Here is a 25,775-nt window from a genome sequence, read left to right as displayed (position 1 = left end):
CTAGTAGTAGATTAAATGCAATATATGCAGTGCATTCCCAGCCAAGGGCATTAAAAAAACCCGTTGAGTGTTTCTTTGTTGCTGTTAGGGTAGCTGTTTTGTTTATGTTAATCAGCATTCTCTGTGTATAGAAAAATGATCAGGCCTGGTCTTGAGCAATTTAGCTGGAGGCCAGAGAAAAGACGCTTAGGAGAGCAAACATTTTCAAGGTCAACCGGTGAACTGTAACAAGCCAGTGAGATTCATGGCGAGAATTGTATATTTTGACACAACAACGATTTGATTAAAAGAAAAAGTAATGGGTTTAAACAGTCGCTATGAGGATGTAGCCAGACTTTGTTAGCTTTTCGCAAATTACTTAACAGGCCAGTGATGGAACTGGAAATAGGACTATTTTGTATCAGGAAAAGGAGAGAGGGTTACATTTAGAACACTGCTAATAAGAGTGTTAGTTCTGGGCTTCTCATGTATTCCTCCTACTGCACCTTTTCTCAATATTATGACATTATAGATACAGCCTAAAACACATCTACTTAGAAGCTCCATTATAATCAGTGGAAACAGTATTTCTCAAGTGTGTGAGGCCTCTCTCAGGAGTGGACATTTAGATAGAGCTATCCAGGATGCAACTTGCTTACCCTTCAACAGTCTCTGTGATAGGATTACACTTCAGTGAATGGGCTGTGGCTTGCCAGAGCACACACTGAAACCTGTGAGGGAGAGGGGAAAGCAGTCTGTCTCAGGCACCCTAAATATACCGTATTTTTCGCACCATAGGGCGCACCGGACCATAGGGCGCACCCAGTTTTTAGGGGGGGGAATTCAAGAAAAAAAATCTTCCCCTCCCCCGCAGCCCCAAAGAGCAGCGTACAGGCTGCACACAACCTCTCCCTGCCGGAGGGGTTGCGCGCAGCTATGGAGGAAGCCAAGGCAGCGAGCGGGATGGATTCCGCTCGCTGTTTTGGCTTCCCCTTTAGCCCTGTGCAGCCTCTCCTTGGCGGAGGGGCTGCACAGGGCTTTACTGGGAGGTGGGGGGATTCCCTCACCTCTCCCAAAAGCCCACAGAAGCCGTGCAAACCCTTTAAAGGGATCGCGGCTTCTCCTGGCTTTTGTGAGAGGTGAGGGAATTCCCCCACTTCCCGCAAAACCGGCAGAAGCCGCGCGCATTTTAAAAGGGCTGCACGGCTTCTCCTGGCTTTCCTGGGAGGTGGGGGGATTCCCCCGCCTCCCGCAAAACCGGCAGAAGCCGCGCGCCATTTAAAAGGGCTGCACGGCTTCTCCTGGCTTTCCTGGGAGGTGGGGGGATTCCCCCGCCTCCCGCAAAACCGGCAGAAGCCGCGCGCCATTTAAAAGGGCTGCACGGCTTCTCCTGGCTTTCCTGGGAGGTGGGGGGATTCCCCCGCCTCCCGCAAAACCGGCAGAAGCCGCGCGCCATTTAAAAGGGCTGCACGGCTTCTCCTGGCTTTCCTGGGAGGCGGGGGGATTCCCTCACCTCTCGCAAAAGCCCGCAGAAGCTGCGCAATCCCTTTAAAGAGATCGCGGCTTCTCCTGGCTTTTCTGGGAGGTGGGAGAAGGGACTGATGCCGCCAGTCAGTCCCTTCTCCCTCCTGTTGAAAAGCCCGCAAGAGCTCACAGAGCTTGCGTGCGGCTCTTGGGGGCTTTTCCCGCCTGCCTCCCCCCCTGCATTCGTTCCATAGGACGCACACACATTTCCCCTTGCTTTTTAGGAGGGAAAAAGTGCATCCTATGGTGCGAAAAATACGGTACTCTCCAGAATATACCAGAAAGTAAGGAGAGACACTTATGCCCTAAGGTTCCAGGCTCATGTTTGTGAGGAATGCTAAACACAGCCCTGGAACACTGGTGGGGTTAAAATCTGGGAAGATTTCAGTGAAACATATCTGTTAGGGGAAGGATCAAGCATGCCCTTCCCCTATCTTTTCTCCAATGCAATTTGTTTCTCCAGAACGTATTCTGTAGTGGGGAAAGGGTCAACTGCAGTTTAACATTTAGTGTGCCCCATACTCTATAGTTCCTCACAAGACAAAGAAATTTGAGCAGGAGTCCTCAAACTTTTTAAACAGGGGGCCAGTTCACTGTCCCTCAGACACTGTTCGGGGTCGGATTATAGTTTGTAAAAAATATGAACAAATTCCTATGCAGACTGCACATATTTTATTTGTAGTGCACAAAAAACAGGAAAAACAATGCAATATTTAAAATGTTAGATTATGGGTTGTAGCCAATGCCAGTTTGCTAGATCACTCAGAGTAGATCTACTGATAATAATGAGCACGGGTCACTTGGGTCTATTAATTTCAATGGGTCTACGCAGAGTAACACTGAGTTTTGCCCACCTCCCAATTACTTGCAGCACTGTCGGAAACGCATTATTATTATTAAATTGGTTGTGTACTTGTTGAGCTTGTCTCTTGGCCCGGGCGCACAATGCTGAGGAGTCACAATTTGATATAATGTGCTTGGGTCCTCATGCCATGTGTTTGCGCATGACGGACCAGGGCCACCACTGTCTTGGGTCTGAAGAACCCCAACAGGAAGGGAAATTAGGGCGAGGGCAAACTCCTGGCCAAATTTGGGAGCTGCTCCAGTCCTTTCTGAGCCCCTCCTCTTTCTCTCCCCCTGCCATGTTCTCGACACCCTCATCCCCCCTTGCTTTCCTCCTCAAATCCGTGCCACTTGTGGTGAGGCAGCCTTCCTGTGGGGAGGAGGGGTGTGTTACACAGCTGCGTTTCAAATAACTGGCCGCTAGGCTTGGGGAGGGGCTAAGAGAGGCAGAGAGAAAGGGAGCTTCACCCGCCGTTACGTTGCCCTCCTGTGTTTGCAATGGATCTGTGACCGTCGGGGAGGGAGAGGCGATCAAGCAAGCAGCCACACCAACATATATTAAAAGGAGCGCCTTTGCCTAGCCCTATCCTGCTTCCCCCAGCAGCCCAGTGGTGTCACATGTCTCCCCTCTGAGCTCCGGATGAGGAGCAGGGGCCCTTTCGGAATGCCGAGGAGCTTTTTGGAACGCCGGGGATGGAATTGTTGCTATTTTTTGCCACTTCCCTTTCTGTGCGCGCCGAGTGTTCGCTTAGAGAACCTCCCCACGGGAAAAGGAAAATAAGGGGGGGGACGCGGTGGGTTCTGCAATTGCCGGGCAGGCCAGGTTTAGGACCCTGGTGGACCAGATCTGGCCCGTGGACCATAGTTTGATGACCCCTGAATTAGAGATAGGAATGCTGAATTCTAACACTGGCAAGAGCTGTTGTGCATGACTTGGTCCCCAAACTCCCTTTTCTTAATCTTATTAGTATCAATAATTTATTAATTACATTCTAAACAACTGTATCAAGGCAATGTACAGTTAAAAACATACCCCGATACATATAAAACACAACAAATACAATATTAAATAGACACTTGTGGCAAAGACTCATTTATCCAGCTGGGAAAGCCTGCTGGAACAAAAATTCCTTCAATTGTTTCTAGAAAGTGCACTTAGAGGGCTCCTGTGGTGTCTTGACAGGAATGCTATTCCACAGAACAGCCATGTTATTGCGGAGTGGGCTTCTGACATCTTTGGAACTTGCAAAAGAGATTCTCTCACAGATTGTAGCAATCCACTGGAGTATAAGGGGTAAGGTGGTCTCTCAAGTAACCTGGTCCTTAGCTGAAGAGGACCTTATATATTAGTACCAACACCAACACCTTGAACTTGACCTGCTAGCAGATTGGCAGCCAAAGCAAATCCTGCAAGCATGGTGTTATATGCTGGTGGTAGTTTGCTCCCACAAGAAACCTAATTGCCTCATTCTGCATCCGCTCCAGACTAACCTGAGAGGTAGCCCCACAGAGAGAGCATTGCTCTTTATGTTCCTACTATCATAGAAATAATGGATCCCCACCCTCATGTTTGACCTGTGAAGCATAAGAAAAGAAGATAGATCTCATTTTGTTTGATAGTTTATTTCCTTTGCAATTACACCAGCACTCTTTGAAGAGAGAAATCTGGGATGGAATTGCTGAATATTCGTATGATCGTATAATTATAGAGTTGGAAGGGTCCAAAAGGGTCCATCTAGTCCAGCCCCGTTCAAGGCATAAATAAGGTTACTAGCAACTGTAGCTGCTGTTTTAACAGTTTCTGGGAAACAAATGTGTTACGTGGAATAGTGTATTTCACCTATTTGCAACCTATTTTCTCACTCTCCTCCATCACTGACAACAGCAAAGTGGGCTCTGTTGGAATCCAACCAAAACAGCACATGCAGCATCTCTCTCTCTCTCTCTCTCTCTCTCTCTCTCTCTCTCTCTCTCTCTCTCTTTCTGTGTGTGTGTGTGTGTAAAACAAATTAACCACTGTAACATACTATTCCTAAATGACACCTTACTACCCTGTAGCTATTGAGGTAGGGCGTGGGGAACCTGTGGCTCTTCAGATGTTGTTTGACTTCAGTGCCCATGAACCCCAGCCAGCATGGCTAGTGGTCAGAAATGATGAGTGTTGGAGTCCAACAACTCAACAATTTCTGAAGGGGCACAGTGTTAGGCCCCCCTGTATTAAAACAACAGCTTTTGACACTGGGTCAGCAGGCAGTAACTTGATCAATACCTGCTTAAAACATTGCAACAGCCCCTTGGGCCACTGTGGTGCAAGGGACTAAGGAACTAACTGGCAAGGAGCTCACAATCAGAAGATGTATTCAAAATGGGACTCTCAAGCAAAGGCAAAATTCTTCTAGTGGGTCTCTACTGGCCAAAATCCAGGAACTATAGTTTTAGATGGTATATTGATTGACCATGGCGTGATCTGTCCTTATGGCTTGGAGCTGGAGTCCATCTGAAGGAAAGCAGCTTATTGACCTCTGAAATAGGGCTTCTGTATCTTTAACACTTTTTAGAGGTAGTTGTGCATTGAAATTAATGTGTTCCATCCAGCATTATGATTTATTGTCCACTTGCCCCAGTGAATGTTTTGCTCACTTCAGTAGAAGACACTTTTCCTGATTCCTCCTTCCCCCTGCTGCCCCCTGAAAATCAGCTTCAGGGGTTTGGGGGACCTCCCAGAGTAGCACAAGAGGTGTCATTGGGGAATACAGGGGAAAGAGAGAATCAGTAAAAATCACTCCCCAGCTTTCTTTGACAAGATCTGCCAAAGATGTTTAGGGGTATGCATATTCCTGTGGCCCCCCAGAAAAAAGCACTGCGGAGGTCACATGAGCAGGTCCAAGTTGTTCTGGTTGTCTTCCCATACTCCTCCCTTGCAAAGATGTGGACACAAAAGCATTGCAATTTTCTATGTACCTTGTTGTTGTTGTTTAGTCGTTTAGTCGTGTCTGACTCTTCATGACCCCATGGACCAGAGCATGCCAGGCACTCCTGTCTTCCACAGTTTGGTCCCGCAGTTTGGTCAAACTCATGCTGGTAGCTTCAAGAACACTGTCTACTCATCTTGTCCTCTGTCGTCCCCTTCTCCTTGTGCCCTCCATCTTTCCCAACATCAGGGTCTTTTCCAGGGAGCCTTCTCTTCATGAGGTAGCCAAAGTATTGGGGCCTCAGCTTCAGGATCTGTCCTTCCAGTGAGCACTCAGGGCTGATTTCCTTAAGAATGGATAGGTTTGATCTAAGTACATGACCTATTTATTTATTTATTTATTATTTATTGCATCTATATCCCACCTTTTCTCCAAGGAGCTCAAGGTGGTGTAGATTGTTCTTTTCCTCCCCATTGTATCCTCTCAACAACCTATGAGGTAGGTTAGGCTGAGAGACTGTGACTGGCTCAAAGTGAGCTTCATGACTTGGTGGAGATTTAAATGCTGGTCTCCCAGGTCCTAGTTCTACACTCTAACCACTGCACCACACCAGCTCTCTTAGTGCCTGGCTAAACTGAAAAGTTTCTAAACTTGGTTTAGGAGGGGTTTCTGCTGTCACAATTTTTAGTGTGGGTAATGTCACAGTAACCATACATTACTCAGAAGTAAGCCCCAGTAAATTCCATGGGCGATTGCTCCCAGATAGAACTGGAGCCTTAATTGGTAAGTCTTAAAGGTGCCACACAGAACAGTTAACAAGGTTGCCTCTAAGCCCTCATCCCAATGGAAAGAGACTAGCTCCTCACACCCCAACGTATGTTAGGATTGAAATTGCTGAGCTTTTTAAAAATGATTTTACCCTAGGACATATACTGCCACAGGGGCTGGATTAAACCGACAGGCGGGCCGGATTAGGCTTGGCAGGGGGTTGGACTCAATGGCCCTTGTGGTCTCTTCCAACTCTATGATTCTATGATTCTAGGCCCCCAAAATGGACTTTTGACATGCCTGGACTAGGGTGTAGGAGACCAAAGTTAAAATCACCATTCGTCTATGATGCTCCCTGGGTGACCTTGGGCAATTTGCTGTTAGCCTATGTCTCATGGTTGTGAGGACAAAATGCGGAAGAGGAGAATCATGAATGCCATGAAAATAAATTAGGTTTGCTTTTTTTAATTGCTTCAACACAGAATAGCTGGTTGTGAGAAGGTAGCAACATGAACAAGTCAGTTCTGTCTGCTCTGAAGAAAGCTGTATTGAATTTAATGGAGCTTACTCCTGAGTAAGTAAAAAAGGTAAAAGTAAAGGACCCCTGACAGTTAAGTCCAGTCACAGACGACTCGGGCTGTGGTGCTCATCTCGCTTTATAGGCCAAGGGAGCTGGTGTTTGTCTGCAGACAGTTTTTCCGGGTCATGTGGCCAGCATGACCAAGCTGCTTCTGGTGCAACGGAACACTGAAACCAGAGCAGCGCACGGTAACACCATTTACCTTCCCGCTGGAGCGGTACCTATTTATCTACTTGCACTTTGACATGCTTTCGAATTGCTAGGTTGGCAGGAGCTGGGACTGTGCAATAGGAGATCACCCCGTCGCGGGGATTCAAACCGCCGACCTTCTGATCGGCAAGCCCAAGAGGCTCAGTGGTTTAGACCACAGCGCCACCCGCGTTCCCGAGTAAGTAGGCTTAAATTATTAACTGCATTTATATCACCTCCAAAAGGCCCGTGGCCCACTTTGCCCAATAGAGATGCTTCTATAGCCTAAGACTAATGTTCATGCTAACTACAGGCATCATGTCTCTGATATTTTTTCATCATCAAATTATTTAGTCACCTTTTTGCACCAGCTTTAATTTTGTGCTAATTTTATGTTGGTGTGAAGTCTTTTCTCACATATGTATAAATCCCTGCCCCCTCTCCAACTGTGGGGCACCTGCTATAGTAACAGAGCAAACTGGGGAGATGTATTTCTTCAGGGATAATCCAGCTACCCAAATTTCAGGGTTACTTCTTTTTTTAAAAAACCAAGTATTTATTTAAATAATATTTATGTTGTCTTTCACATGTATCTCAAAGCGGCTTACAAAGTATATAGTCCCTTTTAGTTGTAGAGCTATAAGGAAAGGCATTAGAGCATCGTTTTACCTTTTAGTTTCTCACTAATAAGTAATTTTGTTTACACCTTCTAGCATTTTCTGCCAATGGGTAAAAAGGCCCTTATTTTAATTTTTTTTTTAAATCCCTAATTTAATAAAATATTTTAAAAGGCCCTTATTGTAAAAACTGATAGAATTAAAAGTTATTGTATTAATATTTAACAGAAGTTTTTTTTTAAATGTATTAAACTACCCAATTGTATGTTCCAGCTGTTTTCCCTGCCACCATAGGTCTCCTCATGACAAATCGTCTGGCGATATAAATATGCGTAGGACCATAATGAAAGCCTTTATGAGCACCTCATGTAGAATCAATTGTGGGATAAAGAACAATACAATATCCAGAAAAAGAGGAATAAAAGCCAAAACAAGCAGACTGCCCCCTTCTTTGCTCCTGTATTGAACCTAATATGGGCCTTATTTCTATTATTTCCTCACAACCACCCCACAAATATAGAAGGTAGGAAGAGAGGCCTGGATTTGAGGGAGATGATAAAGACCCCCGTGCCCAATGTGTCTTTGATGCTGTGCTGTGGCTTTTCTCCCTTATTTATGTTTTTTATCATTACTCAGCTCAGCCACACAAGGCAAATTGTATTTAATAAATTAGCCTAATGGATTCCGCAAGTGGTCTGTGAGCGCTGTGCTTCCTCCAGTTAAGGAAAACATTTATATTCCTACTCCCTTTGGCTTTCTTGCCGAGGAGGGTAACCAGCGGGCAGGGACAGAAAAGGGAAAGAGGGGAGGAGGACAGCCATCTTCCCTTGGGCTAAGAGGGGAAAGTGTACTTAAATCCCAGGGGAGGTCTGTTGTGGCGAGGGGGGAAGGGAGAGGGCCTGCTGATGCCCTTTGTTTCACTGTTCTGATCCTTGGCAGCCCCAGGCTAGAGTACCTACCACAGCTTTCCCCCTTGCTGTGCGCCACCGGCACCCCTCCTCCTTTCCAGTGTTACATGTTAAACTCTTCCAAAGGGGCCTCTTTAACAGCTCCCCATGAAATAATAATTCATTATGCTGCTAGGAGGGAAGAAAGGGAGTGTAAGTATCTTGATGGGATTAGAGAAAACCCCTGCAGAGATGATTTAGTAGCCGTGATAATTCACTTAATAGGAGCCTGGGGTAAATTGCCAGACACTGAAATGTAACTGAGCCAGCCTGGAAAAGGATGGCACTACAGGTCTGTGTAGGATAACTGGCTTCATTAGCAATATTTAAGAGATTTTGTATAAGAATGAGTAATAAAAGGCAGAACTATTTAATCCACCCCTGCTTGGTGGCCTTTAGCTTTAACCATCTGAATATCAAATTGGAAATGGCATGGCAGCAACACATTTTGGAAACTGTTCTTTTGGCTGTTATTTGTATGGTTGGTTTAGTTTCTCATTTGTTAACCTTTCAGGATGAATCTCTCTGAAAAATGCATAACTGCACGATTGGAACTCAAACGAAGATAATGGAGAATGTAACAGCTTAGACTATATTGCAACAAAATAGAAGGCTGGTTCAGACCATTATGTCTGACTGCTTTTGTCATTCCTCCTCACAGGAATGGTCTCCTTACATAAGCAGTGTGAGGCAGGAATATGCAGATCTAAGGTGTGGCAGATTCTGGCCTAAATCCAGCACTGAGTTTGGTGTGTTTATGCCTCCTAAAACCAATAAGCTGAAGAATACCTAGCTCTATGTTGAATGTTTATAGCAATTGAAGAAACAAAGTATAATGACCAAGATCCATGTTGCATCCTTTTGAGTACAGCTTTCCAAACTGTGTGTCACAACACGTTAGTGTGTTGTCTGCAGTGTGTAGGTGTGTCACACAAACACTCCCCACACTCCTACTGGGGCTGGAAAGGGATTAGTTTAACCTCCGGTTTGCTAGTAAAACTGAATTACTGTTTTGCGAAATGATGCATGTCTAAAAAGTATGTCACCAACATGAAAAGTTTGGAAAGCTCTGCCTTAGAGGAAGTAGTTAACTTTTGTGTGTGAGAGAAGTAGGTGTAATTAATGAACTTAGAAAGGCAACACTTAAGGAAAAGGTTGTGTGGATCTGACACAGTTAGAAATTGCGCTGAAAGCTTTAGACTTCCCTCAGGCAGGGATAATGTGGTGTTTTTTTTGGGGGGGGGGTTATTTTCCAATTTATTTTCAACTGTAGTAATAAGAGAAGTAACAAACAATAAGCTAAAAATTACGTTAATCCACATGTTTTCACTGATTTCACTGTAGTTAAAAAATAGGAGGCATGTGCAAATAGAAACAGACTTCTACCTGTGTGTATCTAGTTGGAAGAGGACTTGCATCTCCAGTTCCTCAATCTGACCCTTCAATCTGAGTGGCATACACTTTGAGAAGAGGAACAAAGGGGGTGATTGGTGGAGTTACCACTTATGTGATAGCACTATGCATGTTCATAATTTGCACTGAGGCATATAAATACAGATAATTGTACAAACATTAATTTTGTGCATGTCACAAGGAGATGTCCTTCTCCTATGCCTATTTCTTTATTTATGGCTTAAATAGGGCATAATTCACTGGAAAATTCTCTTCAAGCTCAAAAGCTTATTGTCCAAATTGGTTTCACACACCAGAGTCCCCTGTATGGAAAGTCTGAAGATCTTATAAACTATCTTTGTAAACTTCATAAGATTTTTATGTTACCAATAATAGTGCTATTTTTAAAAATTGATTATGCTGACAAATACAGAATTTTTCTTTTGCTGCCATGAACAAAGATAAAAGTCACTTAACATCTGCAAATGCTTCAGTATCTAGAAGTGCATCTTATCACTATTGCCTTTATACTCTTTTTTTATGTGGTGCCTTGAATTGCTAGAAATAAAGGAGATGGGAGGGAAGTCCTTTAGAAAAGCACTGAAATATTTGTTGTGTTACTCTGCATTCGTTAGTTAACCATTTTTCTAAATTATCCCAGAACAAAACAATTATATGTTAATGAATGATTAAAAAATGAATGTTTTCAACTTCATTTTTTGATTTTGCTATTATTTGAAGTACTCTGTTTTTACACTCAGTGACTGAGTTTAATTAAAAATTCAGATAAAAGCATTCAGAACAGTTGCAATATATAATATGAATAATTATTAGTTAAATACATAGTGTATAGAAATGCATTCTGTACAAATTATGCTACGTATATATAGGTGTGTGTGTGTGTGTGCAAGTGCAAGAGTCATATGGAAGGCCTTAATCTTGCATTCCAAAAAACAGTTTCTTTAGGCTGAATTCAGTTGGAATTGCTGGAATGATCAGAGACAATGTAGATTTGCAGTTCAGCATAGCCTGCAAATACTATAACAACTTAGTCCTATATAGTTCTACATATGGCCATGAAATTGGTCCAGTAAAAGTGGTTTGGAGTCTGTGGGTTTAGTAAATGTCCCATGTACATTATACAAAACAGGTTTATATAGGCATTGTTCTTTTTATTTCCATTGTGTCACAGTGGAGTTGCTGTATTTTATATAACGCAGTAAACCAATTTGAAATATAGCAAGGAGACTCTTCTTCAAATAAAACTAACGATATTAATAACCACAACTGTCAATTCGGAACAAGACAAGTGTTTTAATAAATCTTCACTAATACCCCATACAAATATGAAAGAATGACTAGCTTTCCCTAGGCCTGTTCCCCAGTGACCACTGCCTGTTATGACTTTGAATAATTCCCTCTAGTGGAAGGCAGCCAACACGGTCCATTATTCCAGATGGCCAGCTCCAATTCGAAGTTCTGCAAATGGTTCTCAGCATTCAGAAAGGCCTCTTCATTTTTATTTCATTCAGCAGAGGGAGGTGGGGGTGGGGAGAGACAGAAAAAGATCAGACACCATATCTGATTTGGAATATCACACCTTACTGGATCATACACTTTCTCATCTGTGTGTTATAAAAAATTATACACAGGAGTTTTTTTCCTCCTCAACACATATTTAAAGGAAGAGAAATCACTATATTAAAAGCTCCACACGCTTAAGGCCAAGGCGTTAATCAACTGTGTCTTAACAGCTAAGAAAGGAGAAGAAAAACTCTTATAATAGGTTGCCTCTTCCAAAACCCATTCTCAGTTATACCATGTCAGCCATCAATGGGTTTACATTAGCATTTATCAGAAAATAATTGCCAACCTAGCTATTCCGTGTGTGTTTTAGTGTCCTAATGCCAAAGCCTCTCTATATACTATAAAAATAGAACATAAAATAGTTATAGAACATAATTGCCTAGTACTATATATGCACATTTACCCATATGGATGCTGATTGGTTGCTGCATGCTCCAGGCTCAAAAGCCCCATCCACATTGGAGCCAACCAGTCAGATCACTGGTGATAATACTGATCACTTGTTAGAGAGGAGAGTGGTAGCAGAATCCATTGTTCTCCATCCCTTCCCACCCATGCATGTAAATGGATTGAGGACAATAAATGCTATTTTTGATACAGAATAATACAAGTCTTTCTTTACATTTTTTTCCAATAAGAATGGGAGAGAACTTTTTTCATCTTGCATTTAAATTAAAATCCAACTACCTTGCACATTCCAAACTAATACATGAACCAAAAGGCAGCTATCCTCCAAAATTTGTTCTTCTCTCACCCAAAATATGCATATAAAATGTATTTTAAGGGAAAGTGTGAACAAGGATGTTTATATTACTGGAAATTACATACGAGGATTATCATATTGGGAAATTTCATGCAAAAATGTGAGTTATGCAAAATTGCATTAAAAACATATATTGGGAGAAATTTGCATGAAAATGTGTATGAATTGTAAGAGCTTTCACATGCGGAAGTGAGGTGAACTTAATTTATGATTGGAGAAATGAGGTAGAATTTGGATAAACCAAGTTTTAGAGTTCAGGTGTCTAAGGGCCAATTTGAACAATTAGAACCACTTAGATGCCTTGATACAAGACGACTAACCTAATCTTGTTTCCATACACTTATGAAGGCATTACCCCCCTCCCCCACCCCACCTGATATATATGATTACCTAGGTCAAGTGGTCATTTCAGGATATGTTGCTAGTAAAATCTGGACGCAACCTCATGTACACTTGAAACACAGGAATGCCCAAATAGCGATCCCTGAGCATGCTGAGCTCTGCACAGGGACGCGGACTTAGAAAAAATATTGGGGGGGCCCGGGAAAGCTCATGAATAATAAATAAGCTCATGAATATGCAAATAAAGTGGCTCCGGCCCTAAATAGGGCAAGCCACGCCCCCCCAGCCAGCCGATTGGCTGGCTGGGAGGTGTGGCCAGTCGGGATTCCCCTGTTCTCGCGGGATTTCCGGCAGTGCCTCCGATTAGGGCGCGCAGCTGGCTGGCTGGCGAAGGAGCAGGTGAGGAGGAGGCAGGGGACGGCGGCGGCGCTCTGCTGGAAGGGCGCCCGCCCGAGATTATTGGGGGGGCTGAGCCCCCCCAAAAAATTTTTTGAGGGGGCTCGAGCCCCCTCAAGCCCCATGGAGTCGGCGCCTATGGCTCTGCATATCACCCAAGTGTCAAAATCATTGTCTGAACTAATTCAAGAACTAGCACAATCAGTTCTGGAAGCCTGATGATTCCATATCATATCACCTCTTTGAGGTGCTTGTTTCAAAGTAGTTGTCTATGTATCCCTTCATTCACTTATGGGTGCTGCACTTGTGCATGGAGGATTCCAGCATGCCTCAAAGAAGCCCTATTTCCCTGTCCCCCTCCCAATTCATGGGCATGTGTCCGTTGCAGTGCAATAAGAGGAGTGAGATACGTATGCATTTCCCATATTGACATCCAGCCTTCCCTCAACAGAAATTATGCATGTTCATGGGAGGGCAAGGGAATATAGGTTGGGTAAGCCTTTTAATGGACTTTCCAAGACTGTGTCCCTGGTGCAAGTGGATCATGCCCCACATTTTTAACATAGTTTGAATGGGTCCATATTGACTAATTATATGAGTTTGTTATATTTACCAGTATAACCATCAGTCTGGACCTCTAGCTATGGAGGCTACAGCATTAGTTTTATGATGCCAAATTAAGCTATTTGAACTAGGCTGACATAAAATACTAACCCACTTTTGCATAAGATCTCAAAAATCACGCAAATAAGCTCTTTATCCACTTTTGATACAGAAATGGAACCAAATTAGGCCAGTTAACATTACATTTTACTTTGCTTAATAATGCCCCTTCGTAACTAACAACGTATCTCATTAGTTGTGCTTTTGTTAAGGCCACAGTTCAGCCCAAGTGATTGAATACTTCAAAACTGCAAGCACATATTAGGTGCAAATATTACATTATTTTCAAGGAAAACCCAGCTTTTAAATTTGAATTCTTTTTTTTTTTTTGAGGGAGAAACTGGGTCAAGTGGTTGTCCCTGTAGCGCTATCAATAAGTTCAATAAAATAAAATCTAACTTGTGTTTGAAACATACATTATAAATAGATGTATAGATGGACTGGATATTGAGGAAAAGGATGTTAAAGATTATGAATATTAAGATTTATATTAATCTATAAGCCTATTAAAGTACAGTAAAACCTGTCCTTCAGACCACCTTTTTAAAGATATCACTTCCCTGATGGGACCACTAAATTTCGGGCCAAATTATTTTCCCATAAAGAACAATGAAAAGAAAATGATTATATTAAGTCTACTTCTACTATGGTTTCTTTTCATTGTTCTGCCAAAAATGATTCCAAAATAGTAAGATAACATTGATTTTGACCTTGTTAATGAACCTGAAGAACTTCAAGGAATATCTGACCACACATTTCCGTTTAAATTAGGGCAGGGGGAGAAAGAGAAGGTGACAGGGAGACATCTCCATCCATTCTACATCAACATTAGCAGAAGGCACATAATTTCATTGGTGTTCTGAAACGGCAGCATACCTTCATATTGGTAATGGCTTATAGTGAAAAAATTTCTTTGAGTCAAAAAGTTGAAGCAATTTGTGTGAGGTATTAGCTCTATAAATCTCTTCAGGATCATATCTCTGAAGTCTGTGAGTCTCCTGAAAAGTAGAGGTTTTGCAGAATGTAGTCTAGGCCTCCCAGAATACATATTAGATTAAAAATTTCCCTCTGCTATTACTATTTTTTTAGGGCAGGGATGGGGAATTGTGACTATCAGCCCCAGCCAGCATGACCAATGGTCAGGGGTCATTGGAACTGTAGTTTAACTGTAGTCTGGAGGGTCACAGACTCTCCATCTCTGCTTTATGGCATGAATGTTTATAAAACATATGTGAGACTTTATCCAGAAAACTCAAATTAAAGTTGCATATCACAGATGAAAGTCACCTAGTATAATGTGCATTGTGTTTAGCAATATTAACTTATGCCAAGGAGCCTGCCAGCTGCTGCCCCCAGATTCTCAGAAAGGGGAAAGGTTTGTGTAAATTTATATCTATCTATCTATCTATCTATCTATCTATCTATCTATCTATCTATCTATCTATCTAATTTGGCATGCCAGTGTGCTATATTCTCACATACTTTGGTTATTAAAACAGAGGTAGAGGATCATCTTCACCACCTGAAACCTACTCAAGAGCCCAAACCTTGCTACTCCATGTAAATCTTCCATATCTTTCCATTGAGGGCGAAGAGCCACAATTTCAAACATGAGGGGGGGAGGGATATGGGGCACTTTTAGCTTCCTCTGTGCCTCCCCTCCTGCGTATACATAATATGCAAGCTGCAACATAGAGAAACTAGAAAATGTGGTACCAATATAAAGCATGTAATGTGTCTGAACTTTACAGTGAATGGTGACAGTTTTTTATTCCAGTATTCCAGCTGTGGGCTTGGATCCAGGGATGCTTTGCATGAACCAAAAAAAGCACTTCTCCTTGTGCAAGGAAGCCCTGCCAAGTTCTAGCGATTTCCCCATTCCACTGCATCCCCTGGTAAGCCAGAGAGTCCATCAGCCCTAAGGCTTTTGTGGGGCTCAGATTGCTGCGGGGTATAGGGGTGGAAGCCAGCCTGTTATGTGCTTCATCTTCACTGGAGTAACCCTTAGATAGGTATGACAAAGACATGATCAAAGAATATTGATGAAAAACAGCATGATTCTGGAATTACAGTATATAAATTTTAAAAAAATGATGGCAATGGTAACAAACAATGTAGTTGGGGAGGTGACATTCACTTGACCTCTGGTTGGTTGCATTGCTACTGCTTACTGAAAAGTAGATGGGTGTGTAGACATCTTGCCCTTCCCCCCATTTTCTGATAAGCAGCAGCAATGTGCCCAGAGAGAGGTCAGATGAGCACCACCAAGCCAGCATTGGCGACTGGTTGTAGTCTAAAATACTGACGTCTTGCCTGAGAATTCCAAAAGCCACAAGTTTAGTTTTGCCCCGCTTTCTGCTCTGAGTCTTTAGTGGCTAGGCTGATTCTAAAATAATGTCAATGAAGGAAGAATTCATTCCTTGATATATTGAAAAATGTGATCATTGTAATGTACATCTGTGGTAATACATTACCAAATTATAAAGCTTTGTTTTTAAATCACAAAAATGTAGAGATACATTTAGCATTTGGTCATCTACAGGGAACTGCACTAATTATGATTTGTGAATTACTTTCTCCATGAAATCACAATTTTTACAATAACTATATATAGATTATGAATTTTGCAGAAGGCTTATCGCCTGGGGTGAGACTTTGGTTGTTTAAGTACTGTCATTCTGGCAGAATATTCATTTAGATTTTCATGCTCTAGTCAGCACCTTGGCTGTCCTTAGAGTTTTACACTTGGATTAAAAATACATTGGATTCATCAAGCATATTGTTAGTAAAATGAACCTGGGACTTCCCTATTGCATACCACGTTCTCCGATTTTCTGGCAGCAAATGAATTAGAGACCAAACAGATGTGTTGGAACTTTAGCAGCCACCTTTGCTTTGAGCAAAAATTGACCCATAATCACTCATATAGCTAACTATTTGGTTGCTCTTCATGAAAGCTACTTGCCAGTCTTCAGGTAATAAGATCGCTAGAAATGTTCATTAGTGGCATTGTGCTGGATTGCAGGTTGTCCAATCTTAAAAATAAATAAATCCAGAACCAGATTTGCATTAATCTCAGAGCAGCTTGTTTATATATGTTTCTGAAGATCAAGCACAGAGCATTGGTTAAGAGCATGAGCTGTGAGTTACACGATCCATAGTTCAAATCCCAGCCATTAACTCAAACAAGGTAGTCTTAAGTAAGTGATTATCTGTCCCATGTCAGAAGCCTGATTTTTAATATGATGATAATTATTGGACTATGTTATAGAGAAGTTATAATAATTATGCATGTATGTGAAGCATCAATCTCACAGTGGTGGTTGATTTCATGGGGGAGAAACTGCCACTTACCTTAGTGTGTTTGTGTGTAGGGGAGGTATATTTTCTGTTTACTCCTTCCCCCACTTTGCTTTTAAGACCCTCCCAATTGATACTCATAGGAAGGAAGAAGAAAAGTACACCACCTTGAGGGTCAGTGTACCCTTTTTGCCCTTTCTTGGGCCTTTTTTGGATAACGGGGTGGGGGCTTTAGATCGGATGTAACAGCTTTTCCTAAATCCCTTCCTCAACATGCCCTGGGAACATCCTATTTCTGTCTCTACTGACCTTGGAGCACTGCCAGGAGTGCCTCTGCCCGTGAGAAGGTCCATATCACCCTACAGCCCTTAGGCACAGGGAACATATGGATTCTCCCTTAAGGACTTAGGATGGGTTCTATGTAAGTGCTATGTGTTATTATCTTCTATTATTATTATTATTATTATTATTATTATTATTATTATTATTATACTATTTATACCCTGCCCATCTGATTGGGTTGCCGAAGTCACTCTCGGTGGCTTTCAACATAATAAAAACACAGCAAAACATTTAAAAACTTCCTGATACAGGGCTGTATTCAGATGTCTTCAGAAAGTTGTTTAGCTCCTTGACATCAGATGGGAGAGCGTTCCACAGGTGGCACCACTACCGAGAAGACCCTTTCCCTGATTCCATGTAATTTCACTTTTTGCAGTGAGGGAACTGCCAGAAGGCTCTTGGAACTAGACCCCAGTGTCCGGGCTGAATGATAGGAGTGGAGATGCTCCTTCAGCCGCTCTGAGCCCAGCCTTGGCTGGGGAGGGCGAGGTATAAATAAAAATTATTATTATTATTATTATTATTCAGGTATACAGGGACGAGGTTGTAGGGTCTACATTTTTCTGGTTCCCATGAGATATTAGGAAACATACAGTTACCTTCCTGTAGTTATGAAAAGGAGTCTCTCCTGTTCTGTTTTCACCTGGTTAGTATGGCATGCTGGTTCCCTGCCTTGCTGTCTTAGGCTCTGGCTACTTTTACAATAGGCTTTAAAATCCTAAATTTAAAGGTAAAGAGACCCCTGACCGATAGGTCCAGTCACGGATGACGCTGGGGTTGCTTTACTGGCCGAGGGAGCTGGCGTACAGCTTCTGGGTCATGTGGCCAGTATGACTAAGCCGCTTCTGGTGAACCAGAGCAGTGCATGGAAACGCCGTTTACCTTCCCGCCGGAGCGGTACCTATTTATCTACTTGCACTTTGACGTGCTTTCGAACTGCTAGGTTGGCAGGAGCGGGGACCGAGCAACGAGAGCTCACCCTGTTGCGGGGATTCGAACCTCTAACTTTCTGATCGGCAAGCCCTAGGCTCTGTGGTTTAACCCACAGCACCACCCAAATAACTACCTATATTCTGAATTATTCAGATGTTTTTACTATGATGAACGTGCAAATTCTCTCCCCACTCCTGGCTCTACAGTTCTGAAGGAAGAAGCTGGCTAATTTACGTGGTTATTTTAACTTTGTAAAAAAATAATTTTGTCATGCTCAAACACTGGCGCTGCAAAATTCACAGAAGCTCAGATTCAGAAATGCTTGTGAAAGAAGAAGAATCTGTTCTAAGGTGATATTGCAATAGAAAAGTAATCATATATGTATGAAAAGCCATAAGCCTGAAGATTTGGAGAGAGTTGTACAATTGACAATCAAATGGAGCTTAAAGGGAATTACGAGGTTTTCAACTAAAAGGCCTGAAATAAAGAAAAGTAGTATTTTACTGCAAAAAATTGCAAATGTCAAGAGTAAATCATAAGACTTTGCACCATTGAGCTACTAGCCAGCTCTATAGTTTCCTGAGTTCTTACCACAGGGAAAGACCAACTTTCATGCTCAATAAAACTTAAGAACTTTAGAAATACATTAAGAGATGTAAATCATATATTTGTGACTTTTTCTTCCTAAATGGCTAATTATAAAAGACAAATGATGGAATGTATGTGCTCCTTGGCTGGTAACCTATTCCTTCATTTGCTTTAGAACATGTTATTATAATTCTGTTTGTTCCGAGAGATGCACACTAGTTTCTTCAAGTTAACAGAAAATGGGGGGTTGGAAATATATTCTTGTAATCCACCCTGTTCCTCCTCTTCTTGCCTAGGAATGTTCAGAAGTATCTTGGAGCAAGCGAACAACAAATCTGTTTCTAAAATAGGAAGGCCAGAACTCAGCTGCCCAAATGGCTTGCTGTGGTCCAAAACCAGACAGGTGGTGCCCCAGATTGAATATGTACTTGTTGGAATGATTGGATTCACAAACAGGGTGATAAAATTTAATAGCAAGGAGCAATGGGAAGTTACAAGATCCTAGAGTAAAAGGCGTTCCCCCCACATAAATCTATCTTAATAGCCTGAATTGTGAAGCGTAAAGCAGAAAAATAAATCGAATGATATCCTAAATATAAGTTTACACAAACATTACTATACATATACTAGCAGTGATAGACGTTTATTTATGTTATGCATTTGCAGACAGTTAAGGGCTCTTATTTGCATAAGATTGTAGATCTGTCTACTCAAGGAGAGAGATAGAGATAGCATGGTATAACATTACTTTTTAATATGTATACATAAGCATCTGCATTATGTACACAAATGCATACAATGCACTCATTCATACTGAGCGCTCTCTCTCTCTCGCTCTCTCTCTCTGTGTGTGTGTAGATTTCTCCAATAAGACATATTTACCCATGTTGTTTAGTTAAGGAAAAAAATAATTATATTAATGAAAATACTACCTTGAGAGATATCAATCAGTTTATTAAAATAAGACAGTTAAAATCAACTTCTAAAAACCCTATAGAACTTCAAAAAAATTACAGTCCTAAGAGAGCCACATAGCAGTCTCTCTAGATCCACCAAGTGTGTGCAATATGCAAATCTCTAGCAAACACACACCGGTGCCATATTTCCAGCTTGGCTGATGCATTGATCTCAGTGGATTTTGAGATATAAACTTCAATTTGGCCCCCAGTCATTTAGTGGACAGTGCCACCAACAGTTCTGACACCAGGTTATTTGTTGTGGCTGTTTTGCCGTCCCTGTTTGCACATTAATCCAGTGACAATTAGGTGTCAGCGAGCGTTGATTCTGCTCGCTGATAGCCTTGGGCTGTGCACTTGAAGCCCTAATCAGGAGTGTAAACTCTGCTATATTTCAATTTGGAGAAGCGCTCTTCCGCTAAGAGGCCCCTGGCACTGCGATAAATAAAACGCCTATTTACTCTATTGCCACACTTAGACATCTAATGCACTTACTACCAGCCCCCTAATCATAGCCTCCAGTTAAATCCGCCTATAAATCACTCCATTCTCATCCTGCAGATTAGTGAAGCCATTTTCCCCAAACCCCACAATGAACACTGTTTCCTTTTCTTGTTAGTCAAAAGCTAGATGATTTTTATTAGGTTAAAGACGAGCTCACAGATGGTAAATCGCGTGGAGAGAAATGAGCTGGAGAGTTACACGGTGGAGTGCAGGCCATGCCGAAGGCGGTGGCGGGGGAGGGCAACCAGCCACCAGCAGAACCAGAATCAAGTGAGAAATAAACAACATCCCCCTTTCCATGCTCACATAATCTTTCAATCCTTCTTACCCCTCCTTTTGTTCATTTCACTCCAGTGACATTGGCTTTTTTTTGGCACAAGGGGGCAGCTTCCGGCAAGTGGAATGTGAGAGATGATTTCCCCCCAAGATTTAGATGCTTTAGAGGCGGGGTGGGTGGGTGGAGGAGTAGAAGAGAAGGTTTGTCTACATTATGAGATTGCTCCAGATGAATTCTGAGTTGGGGATGACATAGCTGCGTCTCACCATCTATCCTGAAAACATCTGGGAATCAGTGTAGACGTCACCAGAAGCTGCGACTTGAGCTTCAGTGCTCTGAAGAGGAACAGATGTTCTAAATAAAACTTAAAAAATTACAAAAAAATGGATAGAGGCACAGCCTGAGATCCTAATCCTACTTGTCGAAAGGATGCCCCACTGAATTCAGTTGAACTTACTTCTGAGTAGACATAATTACAATTGCAGATGTGAGTTAATTCCATATCTGAGTTCATGTTTAGACTTCCTTAGGTATTTTGATATAGAGAAGAGAATCTGTATTCCTCATCTAGCCCAGCAGTTTGTATGCATTTATTTATTTTACTGCCCACAGCTATCCAGGGTTTTAGACTAGAACCTTTTACACCTCCCTGGCTTGAGACCCTGCTGAGGAACCATGTGCAAAGCATGGGTTCCACTTCTTTGCCGCATCCCTGCAATTCCTTGTATTTCCTTCTGCTGTCACAAAATATCTTTATCCAAAGAAGATTCATGCGGTGGAGAAAACTCTTAATTTTCTACAGCATGGCAGCTCAACACTATTCACAAGGATGTTTGAAAAATGCCAGCCCTACATGGGCAGGGATGAGAGCATAAGAACCACCCAGCCGGATCAGTCCAAAGGCCCGCAAGCAGGACTTGGTGTGGTATCACTATCCACACTTTTGATTCTCAGCAATTGGTATTGAGAGGCATTCAACCCCCAGCAATGGTGGGCAAAATACAGCCACCCTGGCTAGCAGCTGCTGATAGCCTTATCCTTCCTTATTTTCTCTAATCCTCTTTTAAACCTCTTCACATTTGTGGCCATCATTACATCTTGGGGAGCAAATTCCATAGTTTTAGCTAAAAGAAACTGCAACTTGAGTAGTGCCACTGGCTCCTAAGGATCAACTTTCTTCAAACATTACCAGCAGTGTTGTGGGGTCAGACTCCTGGCTTCTGATAAAGTATGAACTTCCCTTAGAGTATGAAAATGAAGCTTCTTCAACCAGGCTGCACTCTACAAAGCCAGAAGCATACACATTTTGCTAATTGTGTGTTCCTTTATGTCCATCTTAAGTTCAGGAAAATCTCTAAACACATATTTTTTTACTGTAGATCAATTATTATTTAGTAATGTCTGCAAAGAACAGTTTTGAGTTTTGCTATCCCAGAACTGAAGATCTGCTTATTAATGCAGATCCTGGAAAGTGAGTCTAGTAGCAAGGTAATACTAGTATAAATGAATAGTTTCAAAAATAAAAACCATTTGCAGTGGTAAATGTGACCTATTTGTACTTCAGCTCCCATCCACTCCAACCAGCACAACCATGTTAGTTGGGGCTGACCTATTTTGGACCTCATTGTTCTTCCAAGTATTCCTCAGCATATTGTAATATTCTTAACTGCTTTCCTTATGAGAAATAATTGGTTTGAATAATTCTTAGCACGTTTCTCCTAGCAGAATTCTAGTTTTGACTATTTAAAGCCAGTTTTAAACCCTGTTAATTTGCCTTTATTAGAAGGAGGCACCTGGTGAAGATCAGGCTGTTGTTGGAAAAGAACATCCGGCTGGAAGTTTGATCTTCCCACCATGCCAATAATTTGAGCCAGCCATTCCTTCCTATTGATAATTCTACCCAGATTATATTTGAAAAGCAACTCTTTCCCCAAAGGAAAGTAGCCACAATTCAATGATACATATTAAAAAGTAATTATTTCAAATGTCTCAGATATTCTTTCTTCTCAATATTAATTTTGTTTGGAGAAGAAAAATCTGAGGACATAGTAAAATTGATAATAATAAATTTATTTATAAATTTGGGTGCAAAAAGCAAGAACAAGCTATTCTAGATTTAATTGAGGCTTCCGAAAGTCTAAAGTAGTGTCTGGTCAAATACTCCAAAATGTTCCTTCTTAGCTGTTTTGGTTTGCACTCTACCAAATGGAGCAAAACTGGTTTTAGATGTGACTCTCTTTTCAGTTTCATAGAATACCTAACTGCCGACTGTCTCCTATAATGGACTAGGCCAGCCTTCCCCAATCTGGTGCCTCCCAGATACTTTGGACTACAACTCCTATCAGCTCCAGTACAGCCATGCTGGACTAGGCGGTACCAAGCCTAGAGAACTACATACTCACTTTCCATAGCACACAGACCATAACAATGAAAAATATATTAACGTTCCTCCAAAACAGTGTGTGTGTGTGGGGGGGGGATTGCAGTCCCTTAAGACAATAGGAGTGGTGGAGCTGTATTTACTAGAGCTGTAAATTTGGCGGATTAAAGTACAGGTCTGGCCTGGTACATGACCCTTTTTTTAGGATGGATAGTTTCAGAGAGTGATTGGTCCAAGGTCAACCAGTAAACCTCATGAGTGTTCAGATATGTGAACACCAATACTCTAGGAACGTTCATCACCTTGTAACTAAGCCATGTTTTACTGCCTGTGCACTTTTTCTGATTGTGGTATGGAAAAGCACATGAATCTGACCTTTGGAGAGTTTGTAAGTAAACCAAATGTGTGACCATTTTCCAACTTAAGAGGAAGAGGGAAACTTTTGAACTCACCTTAAAGAGTCACCTATATTTCCACGCTTTACTCTGCTGCATATTTTGAGACTTTAAATCTCTGCTGGTTTTCTCTTACCAAAGAGTACATGGCCCACACTTGGATCTTGGCATCTAGGAATTCTCCTTTTTATATACCATTTTTTCCCTTGAACCAACACATATATAAAAACTATTCATTTGGTTTAAAGCCCACAGGTGCAGGAAACCTGTGCAGGTGATGAATGTGTGGCACATGGAAATTTCCTCCCACTACATACACAAAGCATTCTCCAACACATAGAAAAAGGGAACACACATGTGAACACCAGTGCTCATATCACATCATCTTGCAATTATTAAATTCTGGTCCTATTAACTGTCTTGTTGTTAAAATTAGGTGATTTTAGACTATATATGAGATGCTTCTATAACTTCTGGATATTATTGTTGCGTGGTGAAATATCAATGTTTTGTGAGAGGAAAACGAAAGGTACGCAACAGCTGTGGTCTCCCTAGCCCAAGGTTCAGGTCTTTTGCAACCTAACCCCTCCACTCTCCCTTGTGGCTACCGAGCCCTTCAGTTCCTTCTGCAACCTTAGCTAAAAGGGTGGATTGCTGTGAAGTGCTCCCCCCTCTAATCTCTGTTTAACTATTTCCATATGATAACTGCTTTGAAGCCCTGCAGCCCAATGAAAAGGCCAGAAGCCACGGCTCTGTTGTGGGGGGTCCCCCAGGGAAAAAGTATGTAAACAAAGGCCAGCTCGGCAGCCTTTACACCTCGCTTTCCTCTTCCTTTCTTGCCTGGATCTCAGGTGGAATTAAAGGGATTAAAACTGAGAGTAAATGAGGCGAGTGTGCAAAATGACTCCTTTCTGAACCAAACGGCATGTTCCGTGCTGGGGAAATGAGATACACATTTAAATCTCATCCATCCACCGCCTGTGGCCACCACCGTGTACCTGCCTACTTAGCCCAAGGGTTAATTAATTGAGGCTTCAATGCACTATTGCAAGAGCATTATTGCATTTGATACTCTACATCTGTGATTTAAAACTCTTTCAGTCCCTTGTCAGCAAGGGAGGGTTTTAACTAGGAAATTAGCATTCAGATAAGGGTACGCTCTATTTGCTTCTGAAAGGAAGGAAATATTAAGGATGCTAGTGCACAAACCACAGTATAATATTCTGTCCCATCATGGATAGGACTCCTGAGCCCAGCTTCCCGGGGGTGGGGGGAGGATGTAGCAGGATCAAGGGACATCTGAAAATGGCTATGTAACCGCCAGAAGAAATGAATACAGTGGTAACCGGGTTATGAACTTAATTCGTTCCAGTGGTCCATTCTCAACCTGAAACTGTTCTTAACCTGAGGTACCACTTTAACTAATGGGGCCTCCCGCCGCATGATTTCTGTTCTCATCCTGAAGCAAAGTTCTTAACCCGAGGTACTATTTCTGGGTTAGTGGAGTCTGTAACCTGAAGCATCTGTAACCCGAAGTGTCTGTAACCTGAGGTACCACTGTGCATGGTAGGGAACAAGCTACCAAATACATTTCAACCAAGATGATTGTGTCAGGCTAATATATTAAAAACACCCTGACTCTTTCTTTGCTTTTAAATGTATAATTATTCAGGTCTGATATTTGTAGTTGGATTCATATGAAAGTAAGTCATCAGTTGGATAGGAATATTAAGAGTACTCTAGTTAGCTTTTGTTGTCTCTTGGCAAGTAGAGAATTTAAGATTATCTTGCATTTGCACCTTAGTCTTGTATACTGAGTAGCCTTCAGCTACTAAAACTCATCACCATTTTCCAATAGTGCTGCAGAGTATAGATAATCTGACTACTCAGGAATAAATAAGACAGCCTTGTATATTAGACTAGAAAAGTTAATAGCCTTCCTTCCTTCCTTCCTTCCTTCCTTCCTTCCTTCCTTCCTTCTAACAATTGCCTTTTACAAGTAGACTGGCAAAGGAGGAATGAGTCCCTTGTCTGCAAGCATGCTCGGTTTCTGTGCTTGCCTGCATGTCATCTGGGGCAACCAGGCAAGTAATTAAATAGAAGACTGAATCATGGAATATAAATATATGAAGTGTAGTATATGATTTTTTTTTAGCCTTAAAACACATCTGACTGGACAGTTAGCTGATCAGTACACACATGGCATAAAAAGCAAAAGTTGCATAAAGTGCAGCTAAGCAGAATTATACCAATGTAGATAGTATCCAGTTATGCAGAAGCAGGCCTTATACTTCCCAGAGACAACATTTACTAACAGGAGGGACTGAGGTACTGTACATACAGCAGTTTAAAGTGAATTTGATTTATCTAGTGTGTGCATGTATTTTATGTGTCATCCACATGATGCTGTTTTCTTGCAAGTGGTAGCCTGGACTGTTCCTGTTTTTAATTTGGATTTTCTCCATCTGCAGATAATGCGGTAAGGAAAACAACAACATAAAATTGCATGTTACCCAACTTTGGATGTACTGGACTGGATTGTATAGGTAGGTGACTTTTTAAAAAAACGTGCGTAGTGTTGTTTTGCTGGGTACCGTC

The 25,775-nt window shown here is 41.9% G+C and overlaps 1 long non-coding RNA gene across 7 annotated transcripts in view; it reads left to right on the top strand.

The window, feature by feature from the left end:
• The window catches only part of LOC309514725, a 152,427-nt gene that overhangs the window by 69,151 nt on the left and 57,501 nt on the right, over positions 1-25,775 (top strand). For all 7 annotated transcript variants that reach the window (XR_014212125.1, XR_014212126.1, XR_014212127.1 and 4 more), the window contains one exon: positions 25,649-25,723. This is a non-coding gene — a long non-coding RNA (uncharacterized lncRNA). The remainder of the gene's footprint in view (positions 1-25,648; positions 25,724-25,775) is intronic.

This window comes from Podarcis vaucheri, assembly GCF_965113315.1.
Source record: "Podarcis vaucheri genome assembly, chromosome: 11".
Lineage (NCBI taxonomy): Eukaryota > Metazoa > Chordata > Lepidosauria > Squamata > Lacertidae > Podarcis > Podarcis vaucheri.
This window is presented reverse-complemented; position numbering and strand designations above follow the sequence as displayed.